Here is a 10,061-nt window from a genome sequence, read left to right as displayed (position 1 = left end):
TCAGGATAAATCCTTATGGGAGAAAGTAGCCTAATGAATGATAATAATAAGAGAGAATCAGTGGGGTTGGTTTTTTCCCAGCCTCAGTTTTATCTCCTCAGACAGGCTACCTAGTGATACCATCCTGCTGATGACATGAAGAACTTCCTGGGGGAAAATGGGGATGAGCTGTACAAGAGCATTGCTGCTGGTGTGTCTCTGGCCTCACTGGAGAGCAGTTGGGTCAGCTCTTGGATACCCACTGGGGAGGTCTTGTTTGTACAGTCCTGTTCCTCTGACAACTCTGCAACAGCCAAGTTAATCAAGTCCGTGCTTGCTGAACCCTCAGTCAAATAAAAGATTATCTTTGTCACAAAGAATGTTCTGGAAACACACTCAGCCCCAACCCCAGCCCAAGCTGATGAGTGCACATCTCAGGGGGCTGCCTAGGAGTGTTTGGGGCAATATGTGTTTCAAAAATTCAATGCTTCCCTCCCTCTATACTCCTCATTCTGGAGGAGGAATCTGAATTAGTCATTAAATGGCTTTGTTTCTAAAATGTTGGTTATAGTTCAGCATTACTGAATGGTCTTAATTTCCTTCAGGAGAGGGACATTATTGGTATTATGTCAAACCCTTATGTGTGTGATAGGAGCAGCTCAGCTAGTCCAGGAGCTCCACAAGCCTGGTGTAACTCCTGATCTGCTCTGCAGCTAAAACTCATCTCTGGGGCCTGCTCCCACTCCGCTGGAAAAGTATTTGTCCCACAGTGTTTGTAGGCGTTCTCCTCCCATGCTAATAAGTAAGAATGTAAGGAAAAAAATGGCAAAAATTGAGCAGAAGAAGGACTGGGACTTGAAGAGTAAAAGCGCATTTGTGGTGCATTTGGGATCCCACACTTGGCATATCTCGACACCACAACACAAACTGGAAATGGTCTCTCTCAGAGGTATCAGGGACTCTGCTATGGACTGTATTTTGTACCAGGAGTGGTGGAAACAAAGAAGGAATTAAGAATACCTATTTGTGCTGTAACCCTGCAAATCAGGAGTTCACAGTGTTTCAGGAACATTGGAATAACAGAATCATTAGGGTTGGAAAAGACCTCCAAGATCATCAAGTCCAGCCTTTGTCTGAACACTGCTTTGTTATCTAAACCATATCACTGAGTGGCACATCCAGTTTCTTGAACAGCCCCAGAGATGGTGAGTCCACCATTTCCCTGGGCAACCCCTGTAATGCTTGACAACCCTCTCAGTGAGGAAATTCTTCCTCAAAATTGTATTTTTACTGCATTAATATAAACCAGACTACACTGTTGTTCCTGGAGCACAATACCCCTGCTAAGGAAAGGGCCTTTCATCATAGAATTGGAGCAGAAACAGCAGCCCATGTGTTCCAGGGCCCCACAGCCCTGCTGGGGACTCAATGCACTCCTCGCCTTATCACAGCCACACTGATAACGCTCCATCCTGGGATTTATGCTAGTGACCATAGGAGACGTGCATTTCCTTTCTCATTTTAAATGAACTTTTTATACAGTCAGGTGCCCTGATTTGTGTCCATTTGGTGTTTTAAACCTGCTTTTGCCTCATCAGCCCTTTCCTCAGGCTCTGAAGACCTGCTGCTGCACAGAGGGCTGCGTTACAGGCGCCTGCCGTTCCCTCGTGTCGCGGCTCAGTGGCTGCTTTATATTTGGCGTTGCCAGAGGATTTTCTATCCCTCCCCATTACGAGTGCGTGGGGCAGAATCCACTTTTAGCAGGGACGGAGCAAAAGAGCCGGGAGAAATATCCTCCAAAACCTCCTTGATTAATAGAATCACGCAGCAGATGAGTTCATTTCAGGCGGCCCCGACTGGGGGACTTTTAAGCAGCGCAGGCAGATGGTGGGAAGGGAGGGAGTGAATGGGTGACTCCCCCCAGACACATTTAGGAGGCTGGAGAGGGAAAGGCTCGGTACCCAGGGGCAAAATCGTGCTTTGAGCGTGGAGACAGCCAGGCTGCCGTGAGTCAGAGCAGCCTGCAACACGTGAGCAGCAAATTCTCCCTCCCAGGAGTAAGCAGGGCTTTGGAGAATAGAAAATAGCTGAGCCAGGCAACGCCGGCAGCACGACCGGCCCCTGGAAACGCCGCGGGCTCTGCCCGGGTTTTTATAGAGGCTGGCCCGGGGAGAGTGTAATGCCAGAGTCTGTAATACCAGATTACCCCTGGCGATAAATAGGCTCTGCTGCGAGCACCCCCGGGGTGATCTAATCCCTCCAGCCGGAGTTGTGGCAGTTATTTAGCAACAAGGCACCGGAGCAGAGGGGTGCACAGAGGGGCAGAGGGGAGATACAAGATATTTTATGTGTTAGGGTACGAGAGCAGCTCAGATCAGTGCTGCACACGCAGCACAAACACGGACATTGTTCGGGCTGTAAACTCAGCTCCGGGCCTGACGAGCTCGTTTTCTTTCCCTGTTCCCAGTGGATGCTCTTCCACTCAGGGCTGGCACTGCCTCTCCTGCAGCCTGGGGCAGCTCGGGTGGGGCTGAGAGCAGGAACTGGGGGTATCCCCCAGGCTCCCCCAGGCTGCAACCACAAGCCTGGGGGACATATCTCTTATTAAACTATAAGTGAGACTTCCTCCACCCACAAGTCTCACATTTTTGGGACCTCTCTGGTCTATCATGGTGGCGATGTGTTAATGCAGCCCTAACCTGCCCAGGGAAGCTGTGGCTGCCCCATCACTGGAAGTGTCCAGGACCAGGTTGGTTCGGGCTTGGAGCAACCTGGGATAGTGGAAGGTGTCCCTGCCCATGGCAGGGGCTGGGACTAAATGAGCTTAAAGGTTCCTTCCAACCCAAACCAGCCTGTGATTCTGAGATCTCAGGCTTGGTTTTATGGCCCAGTGAGCCAAAACACCAGAGGTGGTTTAACTGCAGCCTGAAGGACTCCGTGTTGCTTGGTGGGAACAAGGGCAATAAATGACATGCACAGCCCACTCCAGCCTTAATCCCTGGAGTGGTACAGCCTTTCCTAGTGTGACTCACACCTATGCTGCCAATCCATCTGCCAAAAACATGGGACTTAAACTTTCACAGACATCTGTTTCTGGCCTGGAGTAGCTCACTTTGCTTTTCTTACAGTGACTGGTTGATTTGTGTGAGTTTATCTGGGCTGGGAAGCCAAGAGAAACCTTCCAAGATATTTCACCCTTCTCCCTCCCTCCCCTGTCCAAATGTCCAATAAAGTTTTTCATTAACCTTAAGACATCTTCAGAATGAGAGTGCATTTCCATGTAAATGCAGCTGAAGGGAACAAACAGCATCTGCTCTGCAAATATTAAAAGCGGGCAGTGGATGAATAGACTTATCTCCTTTATCATGATTAGCCACATTTTTGCCTTGTAATTTTGGCCTATCACTCAACAGAAACTGTAATCAGGATGTAATACATCCTATTGGCAAATTACAGCCATGCAGCTGTTGGAGGCAGCAGCTGAGCCCTTCAGCAATTTAAACCAGGTTTTATTACACCCAGGGCAAGGCTCCAATAAGTATATTAGTGACACGATTTAAAAATAATAAGAGTTGAATCTTGTCCCACTGAAGTTAATTCTGACGTTGGTTTTCATGGGAAGAAGTGTTTTGCCAAAATCAGAAATCAAACAGGTCTCAGGGGTGTCCTCAGAGGAGTCAGATTGTGAGAGCAAAGGAGCTGTGGTGAGATCACCCTAAGCAAGGTGTGAATGCTGCCTTTGCACAGGGATTTTTGGGTCACTACATGCCAAAAAAAGTTTTATGTGAGGGAACTTTTGTGAAATCTTGCTACAGAATATAGAGCTCAGAATGACTTAGAGCAGGCTGTGATAAAGTCTGAATTTTCAGCTCTCTTCCATCGCCAGTGTAACAACAAAGGGTGTGTTATCATAACAAAGAGCATTAAAATGTATTTTACTTAAGATTTCAATGTCTCAGTTTTGCCGAGTTCCAAACCAAAATGAAACTAAAAACTGTTACAATTTTCAAGAGCAAAAATCCCACAAAAGTCCCTAAAGTTTTATAGTAAAATTACTAGCATTTTTTTTTTCAGAATAAGAGCCACAACTCTATGTCATAAAATATATTAATGTCATAAAGTCACAAATTATTCTGTTATCCATAGGCTATTAAAAACACCCTGTAAGAACAGAGAGAAGCACTGTTCTTTTTTCCAGATGAAAAGTGACTCTTGTGTATTTTGCAGTGGAAGGGTTCCAGTGTCCTTATCTATGTGTCAATATTCACTATATGACCCAGACAAGCAGCTGTTTTCAATATCCATGGCTGTCACCAGGTTTCTTATTCTGTTTGAAAATGTTTTGACTTTTTTTTTCCCCAACACTTTTAGTTCAGGTGGAATTACAGGGCTGATGAAAAACATTTGAGACCGAATCACAAAACTACGTTTTAAGTCAGAAATAAGCACTTTCCTTCTCTTTTAAGCTGTTTTCTAGGAGGCATCTTACATCTGGCTATCTTCCTTCTAACATACAAGGATTCCTGGAGAATCCTTAAGCTTCCAGAATCACACTGGGTGAGGATGGATGCAATTATGGGGTGATTTGATAGAGAATCTCAACCATGATCTGTACAGAGCAGTAGGTATGTCTTACGTCAGAGCCGTAAATCAGAAAGGCTACAACATTTATTGTCTTTATCTCCCTTATTTAAAAGCTTGAACCTCTCAGATGAAACCATAAATCTGCTCCACGGCCCTCCTTGCACTGAGATTCTTAATATTCCAGTTCGTGTTTGTTTCTGAAAACTCTCTGCCAACATTTCATTTTCCTCTCATCCTGACACTTAATGCCTTAAGTGCTTGGAAAGATAAACAGTGGCTTTAAGCAGTACAATCTCATGATCAGTTTATCTGAGGATTATTACACAAGTGCACGGAGGAGTCGGTCATAAATTGAACACATTTTGCCCTGGCTGCTGATTTAATTGCGGTGAATGGGATGGCATATCCCAAGAATCACTGACCTGGGACATAGAGGAGATTCAACTAACAATATTATCCAATTAACAAAACCTACTGGGATGGGGCATCAGGCTGTAAACGGCAACCAGGCTGCCTGGTCTGCAGGGGAGGAGAGAAGGCGATGTTTTGCTGGAGGTTGAACTGGTGTCTCGTAGCTGAGCACAGCAGGACAGAACAAGAATCAGTGGCTAAAGGCTGACGACAGACAGATTGAAACAACAAAGTGTACATGAGCTTTTATAAGTGAAGGTGATTAACCTCTGGAAGAAACAAAACCATTGACTCAATTGACTCATTCACCGGGTCTTTTACTACACAAAGCAAGAGCTCTCTCTTTTGGAGTAGATGATTGAATGAAACACCAGTGATTGGGTTTAACAAATGAGAAATACGATTGTCTGCAGTGCACAGATGATTAGATTTGATCTTGTCTCTCTTCTGAACTTCAAGCATCTTCACTGTCTCAGGTGCAGTAACACAAGAACTGATTCAAAGTGTATTTTCACTGAGCTCAGATGCATTTGCAGTTGTGAGGCAAAAGTGAGCCAGCTCTACTCTGGACTGAGCAAACAACTGGAATGGAAATGTCTTAAAGTCTTAGAGGGATCCAAATTAAAAAGCCATCTCTCACAGCCATAAGGCTCTCAGCCTTAAATAAGGATACACAAGCTTTTGTTTGTTATAGTGCTCTTTTTCCTCTTCAGCCCCATTTTGAACAGATTAAGTTGTCTGAAGGAGGGTTTATGACTTATACCAAATTATGCTTTTAGTAGAGCCAGAAAAGCTGGAGTCTTGCAGTAGGAAAAGTATTTAAGAATTGATGTGGAATTAAATCAAACCAGCACAAGCTTATCCCCTTAAGTGTAAACCAGGCAAGAAACCAAGAAAGTTTGATTTTAGTGTACGCTGGACCGAAATTTAAAAAAGAGTCTGCAAGATGTTCTGGGAAAGAGCTGTGATAGAAATGTAAGGGCAGATTAAAAGAAGGTGTGGAACTGGTCACCGCCCCCCAGCTGCCAGCCCTGCCCTCCTGGCACACTCTGCCACCCCAGACAAACAGCTCAGAACCTGCTTGCAGATCACTGAGGTTTCCTCTCAACAGACTGATACATGAAAGTCTCTGAACAGGATAAACAGCAGGAGAACACAAAGCCTTCACTTAACACAGAGGGACAAAACAAAGCAGCCACTCCAAACAGCATCTGGGGTGGAGCTGGGTAGGGAGGTCCTGGTTACACTCTGGCTTTGGACACAATAAAATAGGACCTTTACTCAAGGCATGAGGGCACAATGCTCAAAAACCGAAGTACAAGCAGCGAAATGTTTGCTAAACTTTCTGTCTTTTCCATACAAGCCTTTAAACTGCTCCCAACAAGTCCATCTCTGTTTGCAGAATGAAGGAGAGTTACTTACCCATCCCGTAGGCAGCAGATGAGGGAAGGGGAGGAGGTTGCTCACTGGTTACTCTGCATAGCAAATCCTGTGGGAAATGATAACAATTAAGTCTTAAACTAAGATCAGAAGAGTCCAGTTAGGACAACTGTCAATTAATTATCGCCCTATTATTGCAAGTATCCCTAACATAAATGCACAGCTTTCAGTTCCACAAGGTTATTTTTTTGGTGAGTTTTAAAATCTGGTTAGTGGAGCAAGTCCCCATTCTGCATTCACCAGCCTGCAAACACTCCACACAGGCCAAAATTCTCCTGGGGTTTAGCGTTATTGGAAATGTAAATCACAACAACAAAACAGCTTTCACTGTAAACTTCCTTTCCAAGTTTCACTGTTCCCAAGGTTGCTCCCTGGTGACACTTCTGTGCCAGTCTGACATTTCTTTCCTTTATTTGGTTGCAACTTGTAAATCCAATCTGCAAGTGTGATCCAGCAATAATTATATTGTTCCTCTATGCTGGATATAGTATTCAAATTGAGCACAGCTCTGCATTTACAAGCAGGTTGTCAGAGTTACTACCCAGTTACAGGTCTGCTTAAATATATACAAATAATTCTTCTGAATTTTGCTACATTATTTACACCAACAGATGTCAAGGCAGGAACACACTTGAGTGGTTCCTGAAAACTGGTACTAATATCAGTTTGGGAATAGATTTTCCAAATGAAAAACACGTTAGAGGCGAGGATGTTTTCAAGGGAACTGGTTCTGGCATGCTGCACTTTGAAAATAAAGATATGCTTTTCTTTTTCCTAAAAGGATTCCATGAAATTCACACATATTTGAGGAGACAAAAGATCTTTTTGTTAGTGTGTGAAAATTGACCCATTGCTGGACCAAGAAATTCAAGCTAACAAACAAATCTGCAATGAGGACAGACCATTTGGGGACTTCTTTACTATGTAGGTTCTTGGGTCATTCATAGCAGTGATTTTTGAAATTCTTTGCTTTTGAAAGGTTCTTTGTGAGGGAAATGTGGTTTACATTGAATCAGAGATATGGGAGATGGAACAGGAACAGAGCACTTTTCATGCTACAAGCACTATGGACCAATATAAATCACAGATAGGCCTGAAACTCAGAACTGGGATCCACAGCCAGATTTGCCTTTCTACTCTATTTCAAGGAAGGGAGAAAGACACATCCATAGTTTACATTCAGAAATCATTGAACATTAAGAAGAGACAGAGATCTCCAGCTTCCTGGTGTATGAGATCAATTTGTGCATGAGACGGATTTGGGATAAACCTCCATGAAGCCTGACAATACCTGAGATATGAAGGTACTGAGGCTCTCCCAGAGACCTCCAGTATTTTCCAGGACAGAACTGGTGAACACTTATCTGTGTCCCCTCAGCTTCCCCGTGGCTGGACACCCTGTAGGTTGCTGCAGTGATTAACTAATGTACCTCCACAAATTCCCTTGTGCAAGTAAAACACAGCAACGTCTCCTCTCCTGGTATCATGTGATATAAACTCTGTTATCCCTTGATTGAAATTGTACCTCACTATCCTCTTCTACAGAACAACCACCTTTTCATTCTAGGCTTTCTGGTCCAGATTATGTTTCAACAGTTACAAATGTGGTGTGGTAAAAGCATCACCAAAGAAAATGGCTTATAAATAGTAATAGGATGTTGTGTTACCCTCTCACTCTTCCAGAGTGAAAGATGATGTTCATTTCAGCAATGAAGTGCCAAAGAAATTATAAACCCTTTTATTACAGGTCATCTGGTCATTCTCTCTGTTCCTGTTGATTAAGCAGAGAGGAAAAAAAGACTCAGAACTATGATTAGTTTTTATTGTGCATTCATAGTCTGATATTAGATTCAACTACATGAATTATTACTGAGTTACATCTGTTAAAGAACACTGGCCAGGTAAAATCAGCTTCTACTGGCTCCTGCTCAGCTGAAATCAATAAGCTTTTTGCCATCATTATTTATAGGCCCAGATACAGAGGTACTGCTGTAATATGCAAGGGTAAAAAATTTGGACAGGAAGACACATAGGACGTGTCTGTGCAAACTGAAACCAAAGCTTTTCAGCCTTGGGTGAGATTGTGTTCTTAATGAAGTACAAAAAGGAAGGGTAATTTGATTCAGAATCTTTCCTCTACCTCCCCTCACACTAGCAGGTACATTTGGTTTCCCCACAATAAATCAGTGGCACAGAGCACCGAGCAAACATCTGCGATGCCGCGAAGCTTCCCCACTGTGCTGGTTAAAAACAAGCTCAGATTAGTGCAGAGCACAGGGCCAGGTGTCCTGGACTAGTTTTCAAGCAGTGAGTGCTACAGAAAGGATGGGCATGCTGGGCATCTATTAAATCTAAATGGTGTTTCTCAGCAAGGTCACCAAGCCAAGATGTTCAGGTTGGTGGGCTCAGGAAGAAGCGATCACTAAAAGGGATGTATTACAGTGCTCTTTGACAGCTTCACCACTGCAGCACAGTTGTGTTTTTTACACCTTCCTTTCCCTGTGACAGTGTTATATTAACTTCAGGAGGTGCTTAATATTGGCAAAGGGTCATCTCCACTGGTGGGATTGCTCTAGTAGCTGTAATCTCCTCTGTGATGTAGTTCCTTGAAAAATAATCTATACAATGAGGCCATTTTTCAGGTTAACTAAAGAATGTAGGAGTGATGATTTTTTTTTCTTCAGCCATCAGTCCTGTGAGAAAAGCTTTAAAGAAGATCCATATTTTCTATATTTGTTGGCTACCCAGTGATAAAGGAGAGGACATACAGAGTTCCTGTAGTTCCTGTACACCTGTATCCCAGCGCACGAGAGGAAAGCGATGGCACAGATTGGATCACCTCTGTGTCCAGCTTTTATTTCCTTTGGTTCACCCACGGATCAGTGGAGAGAGGCAGCTGAATTCAGACGACACAGAACCTCTAAATTAACATTTAATTTTCTCTAACTTCAGTGCTTGTGATAATCTGTTTGGACATTGATACATTTAGGGATCAGTTAGTGATCCCCAAACTGCTGAAGACCCATATAAACCCCAAAGTTCTCAACATAGTTCATCAAAATGAAATGATCATTCCCCTCAGGAGCAATATGTAATTTTATCAGAGACTTGAATTATCTCCTCTCCCAAGTTCCAGATTAACCTTGAGCAATTAGGAGAAATGTCCTTAGTGGCCTTTACTCCATTTTTCTCTCCCTCCACCACACAAAACCAGTGAGAAAATGATACAGAGGAGGGATGGCAGCATCATCTGCACACCCACAGGTCATAGAATCAAACCAAACTACTCAAAGCACACCCTGTTCACATCACCACAGCAGACAAGGGCTGCCCTGGCACTCCAGCTGCCCAGCACACCCAGAGAGTTCTGCCAGCTCACCTTGAAGAGGTTCTAAGTGCCCAGACAAGGATTCAGTCATTGCTTTGACATAAATCTACAGCACCCTGGATTTTAAAGGGAAACTTCTACACTGCACTGGAGGGAGATTATGAGTACATAATCAGGAATTTGTCTCTAGGTATTTGTATCTGACACCCACAACCAATGTGTGTTCTCAATGGCAGACACAGCAATGGTTACATGTGAGCCAGTCTGACAAGGAATGAAATGGGTTCAGGAAAAAAAAAAATTAAGAACTGGCTCCAAA

The 10,061-nt window shown here is 43.8% G+C and overlaps 1 protein-coding gene across 1 annotated transcript in view; it reads right to left on the bottom strand.

The window, feature by feature from the left end:
- The window catches only part of KLHL36 (kelch like family member 36), a 46,779-nt gene extending 40,369 nt beyond the window's left edge, over positions 1-6,410 (bottom strand). Inside the window, exon 1 of the mRNA XM_032701604.1 lies at positions 6,397-6,410. The gene's annotated coding sequence lies outside the window, so the exon portion shown is untranslated. The remainder of the gene's footprint in view (positions 1-6,396) is intronic.
- Positions 6,411-10,061: the final 3,651 nt, after the last annotated feature.

This window comes from Chiroxiphia lanceolata, chromosome 13 (assembly GCF_009829145.1).
Source record: "Chiroxiphia lanceolata isolate bChiLan1 chromosome 13, bChiLan1.pri, whole genome shotgun sequence".
Lineage (NCBI taxonomy): Eukaryota > Metazoa > Chordata > Aves > Passeriformes > Pipridae > Chiroxiphia > Chiroxiphia lanceolata.
The sequence above is the reverse complement of the archived record's forward strand: the minus strand, read 5'-3'. Positions and strand labels throughout refer to the sequence as shown.